The sequence below is a fragment of the Rana temporaria genome, chromosome 1 (genome assembly GCF_905171775.1).
Source record: "Rana temporaria chromosome 1, aRanTem1.1, whole genome shotgun sequence".
NCBI lineage: Eukaryota > Metazoa > Chordata > Amphibia > Anura > Ranidae > Rana > Rana temporaria.
Genome location: NC_053489.1, coordinates 231451790 through 231465986, shown reverse-complemented (window position 1 = coordinate 231465986; position 14197 = coordinate 231451790).

Genomic DNA, 14197 nt, shown 5'->3' with positions numbered 1-14197 from the left:
GTGTAGCAGGGTATCACCCTTTTTGATGTGATATAAAAGACTACCATTGCTGATCGTGAAGGATCTCAGCTCCCTCCTGTGGCCGAGTTGGGTTAGAGCCACCTGTTGTTTACATTTTGTTCTGGTACCGCAGAGAATGTTGGGGGATTGAGTTCAGGAGGAGAAGAGAATCCATTTGCCCTGGCCTGTAATAAACTACATTACCCAGAGAGCAGCTGTACAACCCCAAGATGCTTTGCCTTCTGCGCCGCCTGCTAGGGGAGGTAATTTAAGGGAGAGGACGTGTTTGGCGTGCTCTCTCGGGACCGCCTCTTCAACCCAGGAGGGCACTGACAGGAGTGTCTCCACGGGGAGTAGGCCGCAGCTGATCGGCGAGTTCCCAGTATCCCTGCGACCTGTCTGAGAACCAGAGACTGCTGGCTGACAGGACTGTGACTGTCGATCAGGGACGGAGTGCCATAGAAGGACAAGGCCTGAACCCGTTGGGTGAGACGGGCACTTGCCCAAGAGTACTGATTGTCTTGCGGGAGGGCAGATCGTTGATATCCATCTTTGCGGTTTGACTATTCAGGAAACTTTCAACAGTTTACTATTACCCTTTTGGATTATAAATTGCTCTTTGCGCGCCAACACATGCCAACGCACAAGTGCACGAACTATTAGCATAAAACTGTATTGAAGTTTACCTTTTTGAAGGTAAAAAAACGTCTCTGTGCAGCAGCCCCCCCCCCCCCCCCAACACTTACCTGAGCCCTATTGTGATTTAGCGATGTACACGAGAGCCTCGGCTCTCTGGGAACTCTCCCTCCTCATTGACTGAGACAGCAGTGGGAGCAATTGGTTCTCACTGCTGTCAATCACAGCCAGTGGGCCAATGAGGAGAGATGGAGGGGGCGGAGCAATGGCTTTGTGTGTAAGCAGACACATAGAGCAATGGCTCAAGTGTCAGCCTGCTTGAGTGTCCTCAGAGCTAGATGCTTGACAGGAGGGAGGGGCCAGGAGTACTAGTGGGTGACTCGAGAAGATGATCTGGGCTGCTCTGTGCAAAACCGCTGCACAGAGCAGGTAAGTATACCACGTTTGTTATTTTAAAATAAAGAAAAATCGCCTTTAATATCATTTTAAATAATATGTAAACCCACTTTTTATCTTCTTGATATGTGCCTGCTGTACCATGTACTTTTACCATGTACTTTTATGAGAAAGTATCCTGTTCTCTTTGTATTGTTTCCTTTGTGTGAAATTTGTGGTGATCCTGCCATTTCCTCTGCTTTCCTATCAAAAACTGACCACACTAATCATGAGAGAACAACATGGTCAGTACTTTAGCTTTGCTGGGAATTCAGCCTGCTCTTCAATGATCAGGTTTGTGCTGACATGACCCCCCCCCCCCCCGCATAGCATTTTACTGGGAAAACCAATGTGCTGCTGTCTCTCCTCCCCCAGCTATCTGAGTTCTTTATGCAGCTGAGAACAGAGGGAATGTGATCACTTCTAAAAAAAGGGAGGAAAAAAGGTATTTATAATGTATTTCTATCTATACACCAATGCTTTGCCTTTTATTACTATTTATTTAAATCTGAATGGGTTGTTTTACAGGGTGAGGGTTTACATATAAACCCTATGTAATATAGGCAGGTAAAAATATTTATAATTGTAGTTAGATTCCTTTCATGTTCTGAAAACAGATTTTTTTTTTTTTTGAACATGCTGCATTTTTTAAACGTCGTTTTAAACGATGTCGTTTTTCGGGTTGTAAAAAATCGTGTGTGGGCTAAAACGACGTTAAAAACCAGCGCATGCTCAGAAGCAAGTTATGAGACGGGAGCGCTCGTTCTGGTAAAACTACCGTTCTGAATGGAGTAAGCACATTCATCACGCTGTAACAGACAGAAAAGCGCGAATCGTCTTTTACTAACACAGAATCAGCTAAAGCAGCCCAAAGGCAAATGGAACTTCCCCTTTATAGTGCCGTCGTACGTGTTGTACGTCACCGCGCTTTGCTAGATCATTTTTTTAAAACGATGGTGTGTGGGCAACATCGTTTTTAATGATGAAGTTGGGAAAACGTTGTTTTTTTAGACATGCTGAAAAACAACGTTTTCTTTCATGCTGAATAATGATCGTGTGTACGCGGCATTAGAAATATTGAGACCACCAGATACAAGATCCAGATTTAAGTCAGTGATGAGCTTTTATTGAATCAATCACAAACCGTGCTGCGCTACTAAATAATACTTAATGCATATGTAAATCATGTGCTCTTCAATAAATCAATAATAATATTTATAATATAGCTGAACAAATAAAGTCCATAAATTGGTGATATGTGAAAAATAGGTAAAATGCTCTACCACTCTGTGCAGACAAATCCAAAAGTGCTTGTGCTCTCCTTCACCTGTATCTTAGGCTGCTCACCTCACAATTTGACCCCTGTTTCACCAGCAGGTCAAAGACAGCAATTCCCCTATGGGATATCAAATGAGACTGGTGTGGTGCTGGCACTTGTAGTTCTCTGTCTCTTACACTTCCTCTATCTGGCTCAATGAACCTGATGTCTTTCACAGGTCAACAGATATATGGAAAGAATGGCAGAATCTAGTGCTCTTTGTATAATAAATATTTATTCCCATAAAAAACGAGTAAAATACTCACAAGTGTAGCACTAAAAGCCGTGCTAGCTGTTGGTCACAACGCGGCCATCTGGTTCTTTATGATTATATGCTTGTACAGCTAACATGACATTTAGTGCTACACTTGTGAGTATTTTACTAGTTTTTACATTGTATTCTTAATTTTCCCAAAAATTTGGACAAGAATATTACTACTTGAAAAAACTCGCCATGCCTCTTACTAAGTACCTTGACTGTCTACTTTCCAAAAATGGGTCATCTAGGGAATATTTGTACTGTTCTGGCATTTTCGGGTCTCAAGAAATTAAATAGGCCATCAGTATTGATTAAATACAGTACATGAAAAAATGGAGAATCCCCCAAGGTGGGGCTTTTAAGGCAACAGTAGTTCAAATAGTCACGGTAGATACAAAAATATATAGTAGTTTAATAATGACAAAAAATATGATAAACATATATAACACAGTAGTTTAAAAACAACACATATTGGGGTGTAACTTGAAAAGAATAGAGAGTCCACAGTATAAATACAGGGCCCAACGCGTTTCGGGTTTCCTTCTTCAGGGGCCGAAGTATGTGTGGAGTCAAAAAGTCTAATAAACAACTTTTCTAGAAAAAAACAAACAAATAACAATATGTTGAAAATAATAACATACAATGGAGAAATTAGCAAAATACATATCAAAATAGCACAGATTAGAAAGCATCATACCACCCAAGACGTTTCAACGGCTCAGCACACCCCTAGATGGAACATCGCGATCAGGACGCAAAAAAACTTCAGATGGTGAAGAGAGGAATAAGGACTGGCATCCTATATCGATCACAATGTAGCAAGACCTTTGGCCCGAAGTGTCACAGCGTAAAAGGTTTAGGTTATTTTATTTTTACCTGTCCCAAAAAATAAAAGGACGAGATAATATCAAAGATGCCAAGCAGAAAAGACCGCTAGACAAAGCTGAACCAAAGAACTGTATATAAAAGTAAAAAACATACCTGTAATATCGAGTAGTGGCCAGAGAGGTCAGTAGAGAGCTCAGAAGCTGGAAGTATGAGAATGATAGAAATGGGAATTAGAGATATAAGAAGTATAGGGAATAAACATGTAGAAAGGAATGAAGGGGACTGGGAGTCTAGCTGGGAGACATCCAAGGGAGGGAGTACTCATGGGAAAATTCCCAGTCAATGTGAAGTAGGATGCTGACACTACGGCCGTCCCGCAATGTCTGACATTGTGGGGCGGCTGAGGCTTTAAATAGGAGAAAAGAAGGAAGGGCGAGTGAGGTGGGAGGCGTCAGTCATTGACAAGTGAGGTGGGAGGCGTCAGTCATTGACAGCATGGTTAGCTATGGGTCAGTAAGGGAGAGGGGCGGGGCTGAGACGTGGTGACGTATTGCGCCCTAAGTGAGGAGAGGGAAGAACGGATGTGCCTCGCTGTCCTCACAGAGAAGCCCGCACTGGTGACGCCTCCCACCTCACTCGCCCTTCCTTCTTTTCTCCTATTTAAAGCCTCAGCCGCCCCACAATGTCAGACATTGCGGGACGGCTGTAGTGTCAGCATCCTACTTCACATTGACTGGGAATTTTCCCATGTGAGTACTCCCTCCCTTGGATGTCTCCCAGCTAGACTCCCAGTCCCCTTCATTCCTTTCTACATGTTTATTCCCTATACTTCTTATATCTCTAATTCCCATTTCTATCATTCTCATACTTCCAGCTTCTGAGCTCTCTACTGACCTCTCTGGCCACTACTCGATATTACAGGTATGTTTTTTACTTTTATATACAGTTCTTTGGTTCAGCTTTGTCTAGCGGTCTTTTCTGCTTGGCATCTTTGATATTATCTCGTCCTTTTATTTTTTGGGACAGGTAAAAATAAAATAACCTAAACCTTTTACGCTGTGACACTTCGGGCCAAAGGTCTTGCTACATTGTGATCGATATAGGATGCCAGTCCTTATTCCTCTCTTCACCATCTGAAGTTTTTTTGCGTCCTGATCGCGATGTTCCATCTAGGGGTGTGCTGAGCCGTTGAAACGTCTTGGGTGGTATGATGCTTTCTAATCTGTGCTATTTTGATATGTATTTTGCTAATTTCTCCATTGTATGTTATTATTTTTAACATATTGTTATTTGTTTGTTTTTTTCTAGAAAAGTTGTTTATTAGACTTTTTGACTCCACACATACTTCGGCCCCTGAAGAAGGAAACCCGAAACGCGTTGGGCCCTGTATTTATACTGTGGACTCTCTACTCTTTTCAAGTTACACCCCAATATGTGTTGTTTTTAAACTACTGTGTTATATATGTTTATCATATTTTTTGTCATTATTAAACTACTATATATTTTTGTATCTACCGTGACTATTTGAACTACTGTTGCCTTAAAAGCCCCACCTTGGGGGATTCTCCATTTTTTCCTGTTTACCAGGGGTGTTGGCAACCACTAGAGACCATATTATCAAAGATGTTCCATTTCATACCTAAATACAGTACATATACCATAGTTTGTTGACTCTATAACTTTCCTACAGACAAAATAATGCACACTGATTTAGGTTATTTTTACAATAGATATGTAGCAGTATATATTTTGTCCTAAATTTATGAAGGAAGATCATATATTTGCTAAATATTATAACAGGAACAAAGAAAAAAAATGTTTTCAAATGTTTTGGCCTTTTTTTTTTTCAATATTTTATTGAATTTTCAAAAATTATAACAAGCCATGGTTTGCCCACGCAGGGGCGACATAGAACAAAAAAAAATAAGAACTAGCGCATGAACACATAATAAACACCAAGACAAATTATAACCCAGGCCATGGAGGACCAGGTTGAAAATTAGGCCTGTGTCATAGACACAAATGTCCTTCTGTACCCAGGAGTACAGCAGCTTACATTGTTGGCCTTTATATCGAAAAGCAATGACAGGAAAAGCAAACAGGGAAAAAAGAGAAAGAGTAAGAAAAAGAGTAGAGAAAAAGAGGAGCCCCAGAAGAGGGCAAGTATCACGGACACGGGACCCGCCGAAGCAAGATTTCTTAAAGCTGACCATAACTGGTCGGGGGCAGGGATGGAAAGGAATAACTTATCCATGGTTTCCATACTTTCCAAAATGTTGCATGCGAATCCTTCAATATACTGGACATCTGCTCAGTTTTGGCCTTTTTCAATTTATTCATCCTAGTATAAACCTAGTGGTGATTAAATACCACCAAAAGAAAGCTCTATTTGTGTGAGAAAAAATCATAAAAATTGAATTTGAGTACAGTGTTGAATGGCTGCGCAATTGCCATTCAAAGTGTGACAACACTGAAAGCTGAAATTGGCCTGGGCAGTGGGCAGGAATGAGGTATTGAAGTAGTACACCGGCATGTGCCTTATCCTTCTGCCCTGTAGTCACAACACAACACAATACTTGCCAACAATTTCCAGCTGTAAAATTACTTGCAGAAGCTGTGTAAATACAAGGCCTCTTTCACACAGGCAGAAAGAAATAGAGCTTTTAGCTGCTGATAGATTAAGTTATCTACTGCAGCTCTACTCAGACAATGGCCCTATTCACAAACTGCGTTTAGCAACGGTTTTGTTACATATGATTTTGTGCGGTTAGAGAAAAACGATTTAGTGCAGTCCCAGTTTTTACTTTTGCATCCTAGCGTGCGGACGTGTGCAACTGCAGCTCCTGTCAGCCTGACTCAGGGCTGTATCTCTCTCCCGTTCACCGAGTCGGCTCTCCTTGACCCCCCCGAGACCCTTCCCCCAGTGGCATCCATCCATCCAGAGTCCCTTCTTCGGAGCTACGTGGGATCCAGGACCGGCGGCTCCCCTCCTCAGCACCCGCGTCCCCCTCCAGCGGCACATCCGAGCCCCCCACCCGGATCCGAGGCCGTCACCTGCCGCTGAGCACCCCCCTCCGTGGGACCAGGATCCGCGGCCCCCTTGTTAGCGCCAGGGCCAGCTCACACAGCTCCGCTCTCCGCTCGCCCCCCACGCAGCCGCCGCCTTCCCCTGTGGTCATCCAGGCGTCCACGGGCGCACCCCCCCCCCTAGCGGGGAGAGCCACAGGAAAGACCACGGCTGCGGCCTAGCCCTCGCCAGCCGCATCGTCTCTCTCCTTCTACAGGTTCCCAAGACAGACAGGTGCTCTCCCAGTTCCAGAAACACCCGGAGGCGGGTAATCCACGCCCACAAGCCGCATCTCGGCTACCGGAGCTTAGGAAAGGCCGCGGCTCGGGCCTAGCTCCGGTCCCGCCGGCCATCTTGGTACACCCAGCCTAAGCCAGCCAGCCTAGTAAGGCTCAGCACATACAGGCACTGAAGCAACCTTCACGGGGACCAACTGACAACCCTCTACTGGATGAGTACCCCAGGGACACAGCCCGGTAAGTAAGGGACTATTTGGCACCCCTTTCTTGACCATCCTTCTTTCTCCCCCACCCCCTTTTTCACCTTTCTTCCCTAGCTCACCCATCACATCACAGCCAACACCTGCCAGGTAAGTCTATCTGGGGTACCATTTAGCAGTTGATTCAGGGTTCTCCGATCGCCTCTGGGGTCAGGAAGGAATTTTTTTCCCTTGCTACAGCAATTGGCCAGATTGGCTAGGGTTTTTTGCCTTCTTCTGAATCAACTGAGGGGGGCGGTTTAGGCCGGGCCATCATCCTTGCAGCAACATCACAGATCAACATCATCGTCACTGAGCGAATACCAACAGAACCTCCGGGAACATCTGCTCCCCTGATCACCATCTTCATCATCGCTGGATCTACAGGATCACTGCACCATTACATTACCATCAAACCATCTCCCACCATGCTCATCATCAAGTACGCAGCAGATACCCTCTGCAGCCTAAGGAATTTGGCCTCAACGCTACCAACCTCCACGCAAAGAACACTACGGAAAGAGCAACTACTAAGAATCTACCGTCAACCAAGCCTAAAAAACGAGAAGACACCGCCTCAATTACAACACTTAAACTGCGCCCTGATCAACACAAGATCGGCAGTCAAGCACAGACAGGAAATCCATGACTTTATCGTCCAACACAACACAGATTGCCTCTTCATCACAGAAAGTTGGCTAACACCCGACTGTAATCCCATCTTAGCGGATTTAGTGCCCGAGAACTATCACATCCTAACCGAGCACAGAACAGGACAAAGAGGAGGAAGCAGTGATATACAAATCCCACCTCGCTCTCACCAAACCAACGCTACAGAACTCACTGCCCTTTATGGAAACACTCACCCTGCAACTTCAAACAACACCCGAGGAAACCGTCCACATACTACTATGCTACAGACCACCCGGACCAAAGACACATCTCCTCACACCCTTCACCGAATTCTTCTCGGCGTACACCCTGAAAACCAAAAACCTGCTGTTACTTGGGGATTTCAACCTCTGGGCTAACTCAACCCAGGATCCCATCGCCACCACCTGCATCGACCAACTCGAAGAACTTGGTCTGCAGCAACTGATAAAGACGTCAACACATGCATCAGGTCACATTTTAGACCTCATCTTCAAACAAAACATGAATATTAACACTCTGGACAACAGACCTTTACCTTGGACGGACCACCACGCCATCAAATTTATATTAACCATCGACACCATCCTTCAAAAACCCAGGCGCCCAACAACAATACACTGAACAAGATCGCAGAAGAAACTACACTCTGAGCTCTTCAAAACCACACTAGCGACCAAAATAGAAGTACCAAATCTGAACCACTCAACGGATCAAACACTCAACGCCTTAAACAAAGCATTACTGCAAACAGCCGACACAGTCGCTCCAAAACGCAGAGCTCTCAGCCGGAAAAACAACTCGGGCTGGTTTAACGACACTCTCACTCTACTGAAACAGGATCGCAGAAGAGCTGAAGGAGCCTGGAGGAGGAACCCATCAATAGAAACCCACACAAGGTACAAAACCCTCACCAAGATTTACCACAAAGCGATCTTTAAAGCCAAAAAAGAACACTTCGCAAACACCATCTCAAAAGCCCTAAACCGTCCACGGGAACTTTTTAAACTAGTCGCTAAAACTATGAACCCCTCCTGCTTGGAGCCCCCTGCAAGTGAGACACAAGAATTCTGTAATGAATTATCTGACTTTTTTATCGACAAAATCGAAAAGATTCGGACAACAGTACAACAGAAAAAAAACATCAACCCCACTCAGATACAGCAAGAAGAAGCAATCAACATAAATAGTCCACGATCAACGAATTTCGAGCTGGTCCCAATTACCATCGATACCACAAAAAACATCACCGGAAGCCTTCGAGACAACACATCACCAAACGACATCATCCCTACAAAACTCTTGAAAGAATGCATGGACATCCTGGCACCCATCATAATGCACATCATAAACCAATCGTTCAGGGAAGGGAGTGTTCCGAGCACCCTCAAGCAAGGCATAATAAAACCCCTCCTAAAGAAGCCCAACCTCGATCCCAAAGACCCAAACCATCGCAGACCGGTAACAAGCCTGAACACCATCTCCAAGATCATGGAGAAAGCAGTAGTCAGCGGTTCTCATCATCTGCTCCGCATGCTACGTAGACTCATCCCTTTCATCCCGGAAGAGGACACAGCAGTAGTGGTTGGAACAATCATCAACTCACGACTCGACTACGCAAATTCCCTCTACTTAGGACTACCGAAATACCAGATTACACGTCTACAAGTCGTCCAGAACACAGCAGCCAGACTGGTAACGGGTAAAAAGCCATGGGAACCAATCTCCCCGGCCTTGAGGTCCCTCCACTGGCTGCCTGTACAGGACCGGGTGACATTCAAGACTCTCTGCCTCATCCACAAATGTACACAGGGTAAAGCTCCTCAATATTTAAGTGAGAAAATAAAACCCTACATCACCCAGCGCATGCTCCGATCAACCAACCAAAACCTTCTCCAAATCCCCAAATCTCGATACAAATCTAAGGGAGAACGTAGATTTTCGGTCCAAGGACCACGGCTCTGGAATGCTCTACCCACGACCATCCGCTTGGAAGAAAACCATCGGGTTTTTAGGAAAAAACTGAAGACCCACCTCTTCTGAAAGACCTGTACAACTCTGGAAGCCAGCGCCTTGAGGCGATTAAGTTCGCATTTGTTTGCGCTATATAAGTTTCTCACTCACTCACTCACTCATCTGTACATAATCGCAGGTAATCGCAGTGCACCATTTTACCTGCGGATAGCAGCAGGAAAAAAATAATAAAAACAACAGGAAGTACATCAGCATCACAAGGGATACTTCGGAATGACACATGAAGTTGAAGGGAGGGTATATATAGAGAGAGGAGTTATGGTGGCCCATGACATCTCTCATGAGGCCATACTAGCTTTGGTGCATGACCGACCAGAGATATGGGACCCTGAATGCCCAGGATACTCAGGTAAGAGTCATGAAAAGGTTGAAATGGAAGGAAGTATACCGATTTCTGACTCCAAACTGGGAAAATATGTCTGCAAGTGAACAGGAGAACCGAGGTGAGTGCATCGATTGATATGTGGAGAGCAGGGGTACACATACAAGGGATACGTTTCCCATAGCAACCATACCTGAAAAATAGCAAATGCAGTTTCCTAGAGTACTTGTTTGCTATGGTCAATTAGTGCTCTTTCCATTACATTCGTCATATGTTTAATTTTTCCAATGGAATATATTGCAGGACAGGAGATTTCTACAAAATGGAGGTCCCTACGTGACCACTACAAGAAAGAACTCCATGAAGAGAGGACTGCAGAGAGAAGCGGAGGACCATTAACACATCTTAGGCCTAACCCCCATGCAGAAGCTTTGTCGTTTTTGAGGCGCACCACTGAGATGCGACTGTAAGTTTATTTAGTGTTTTATTGCATCCAAGAAGCTGCAGATATTGTCTAATTTTACCTTATTATTTGCTTTGTCTCTGGATAATATTACTCACTGCTATCATCTGCAACAATCATTACTTTAGCATAGTATTCCTACAATCACTTCTTATCCAGAAGGGAATCTGTCCGCTTCTTTGAACGTTCCCTCAATAGGGCAATCCTATATTGTACACTTGACCGGATTCTAATAACGTAAACACTGAAACAACTATATTTTTGAGACATTATAAATTAATCTTTATCCTCAAAGTTTAATGCTTTTATTTTTACCTACAACTGTTTCAAGTGTTCCTGCAAGAGCAAGGCGTGCAAATATGTCATCAGACAATGGAATCGAAACTGAAGAAAACCAAGAAAGAAATGCAGAGCAAGTTTCTCCTGATGAAAATCAACCACCCACTCAGGCACCTGTGGTATGTGTCTTTGAAAATGTCACAATTGTCATGTCACAGCCTCCATCTACAAACCGCTTATTGCTGACTCCTTCAAATATGGCAGCTGGTGTTGGTGCAGTGACATATTTGTAGAAAAGCATAATCTGTATTTTCATTCCATTTACAGGCAAATTTTGATAGGAGAGTCCAGTCTAGTTCCACCACCCGTCGAACACACCGTACTCAGCAAGAGCCCCCTTTTGAAGAATATTTTGATTGCTTACTTGCCAAAATGAAAAACTATTTTGAAACCTCTGCCTCAAAAGATGATGATGAATTCCTCAATATCTCGGACCCTGTTGTGATGTTTTGCAGAGTGTTATGCCGCATACACACGATCATTTTTCGGGTTGTAAAAAACAATGTTTTCAGGCTCTAGAAAAAACGATGTTTTTTTCAACTTCATCATTAAAACGGCCTTGCCTACACAAGATCGTTAAAAAAAAATGCTCTAGCAATGCACGGTGACATACAACACGTACTACGGCACTATAAAGGGGAAGTTCTATTCGGATGATGCCACCCTTTGGGCTGCTTTAACTGATTTTGTGTTAGTAAAAGACGATTTGCGCTTTTCTGTCTGTTACAGCGTGATGAATGTGCTTACTCCATTACGAACGGTAGTTTTACCAGAACGAGCGCTCCCGTCTCATAACTTGCTTCTGAGCATGCGCAGGTTTTTCACGTCATTAAAGCCCACACACGATCATTTTTTACAACCTGAAAAACGACATAGTTTAAAACATCGTGAAAAAATAGAGAATGTTCGAATTTTTTTTTTACTTTTTTCAGAACCCGAAAAATGCTCTGAAGCCCACACACAATCATTTTGAATGAAATTTTTTAAAAACTTCATTTTTTACAACCCGAAAAATGATCGTGTGTACGCGTCATTACTGTCTGTAATCAGGGAGGTCCCTCTTGTTAAATGTACTTAAGTCAAGGGTTATATATATTTATATACAGTACCTTGAAAAAGAATTCATACCCATTGAAATTATCCACATTTTGTCATGTTACAACCAAAAATGTAAATGTATTTTATTGGGATTTTATGTAATAAACCAACACAAAGTGGCACATAATTGTGAAGTGGAAGGAAAATAATGAACAGTTTTAAGAATTTTTTTATAAATAAATTTGTAAAAGGTGTGGCGTGCATTTGTATTCAGCCCCCTGAGTCAATACTTTGCCCATTCTAGCTCAAGCTCTGTCAGATTGGATAGAGAGTGCCTGTGAACAGCAATTTTCAAGTCTTGGCACAGATTATCAATTGGATTTAGGTCTGGACTTTGACTGGGCCATTCTAACATCTTAATATGCTTTGGTGTAAACCATTCCATTGTAGCTCTGGCTGTATGTTTACGGTTGTTGTCCTGCTGGAAGGTGAACCTCCACTCCAGTCTCAAGTCTTTTGCAGACTCTAAGGCCCCAGACACACGACAGAGGAACTCGACATGCCAAACACATCGAGTTCCTCGTCGAGTTCAGTGTGGAAGCCGCCGAGGAACTCGGCGGGCCGACTTTTGCCATTGAACAACGAGGAAATAGAGAACATGTTCTCTATTTCCTCGCCGAGGTCCTCGTCGGCTTCCTCTGCCGAAAGTGTACACACGGCCGGGTTTCTCGGCAGAATTCAGCTCTGAACCGAGTTTCTGGCTGAATTCTGCCGAGAAACTCGGTCGTGTGTACGGGGCCTTACTCTAATTTGGCTTCATCAATCTTCCTATCAACTCTGACCAGCTTCCATGTCCCTGCTGAAGAAAAACATCCCCCCAACATGATACTGCCACCATTGTGTTTCATGGTGGGGACGGTGTATTCAGGGTGATGAGTAGTATTATTTTTCCGCCACACACAGTGTTTTGCTTTTAAGCCAAAAAGTTAAATTTTGGTCTCATCTGACCAGAGCACCTTCTTCCACATGTTTGTTGTGTCCCCACATGACTTCTTGTAAACTGCAAATGGGACTTATTATGGCTTTCTTTCAACAATGGCTTTCTTCTTGCCACTCTTCCCTAAAGTCCAGATTTGTGGAGTGAACAACTAATATTTGTTCTGTGGACAGATTCTCCCACCTGAGCTGTGGATCTCTTTAGCTCCTCCAGAGTTACCATGGACCTCTTGGCTGCTTCTCTGAATAATGCTCTCCTTGCTCGGCCTGTCAGTTTAGATGGATGGTCATGTCTTGGTAGCTTTGCAATTTTGCCATACTCTTTCCATTTTCGGATGATGGATTGAACAGTGCTCCGTGAGATGTTCAAATCTTGGGATATTTTTTTTATAACCTAATCCTGCTTTAAACTTCTCCACAACTTTATCCCTGACCTGTCTTGTGTGTTCCTTTGCATTGCTGTTTGTTCACTAAGTTCTCTAACAAACCTCTGAGGGCTTCACAGAGATATACTGAGATTAAATTACACACAGGTGGACTCTATTGACTTTTGAAGGCAATTGGTTCCACTAGATTTTAGTAAGGGGTATAAGAGTAAAAGGGGCTGAATACAAATGCACACTTTTCAGATATTTATAAAAAAAAAAAAAAATGAAAGCCATTTATCATTTATCTCCCACTTCACAATTATGTTTTGTGAAGTGGGAGATAGGTGGGAAATAAGACAAGAACATTCTTGCTATAGAAATGGCAAGAATGTTCAACCTCAGCTAAACGCAGCCGCATGTAATCGCTGTTATTCGAAATGTACAACCTCAAGTGTTCACTGTGCTTGGAGTATTGGGGTTTCAAAATACCAAAACATGCTTTTACCAGTAGCAGGACAGCCGCCCTTGTGAAAGAGGACTTATAGCCTATAATTATAGGCCATCTGACGATGTTGTTAGACAGTCCAGGTGCTAAATAGAGAGATACAGAGTAACATTGTCACTTTTGTCTCTACTTTGTTTTAATGATCTGTGGATCAAATGGATGAGTTTTGATCTGCTTATGATGTCAGTTAAAACAACCTGACAAGTAAAAAAATAAAATAAACGTTTTTTAAACCACTTCCTGTTATAGAAATATTTGCATGATTTAATATTTTTTATTCTCATTATAGAGATGTGAGAAAGCAACCTAAAAATATGTATTTTTGAAAATAGCACTACACCATTTAGTTTTACATAAATATTAGAGACACTACCTTAAGAAAAAAAAGTGAGCAGATATACATCAAAGTTGAATCTGTTTGTCTTGTTTATTTGGATGTACGGATTCAAATTGTTACTTT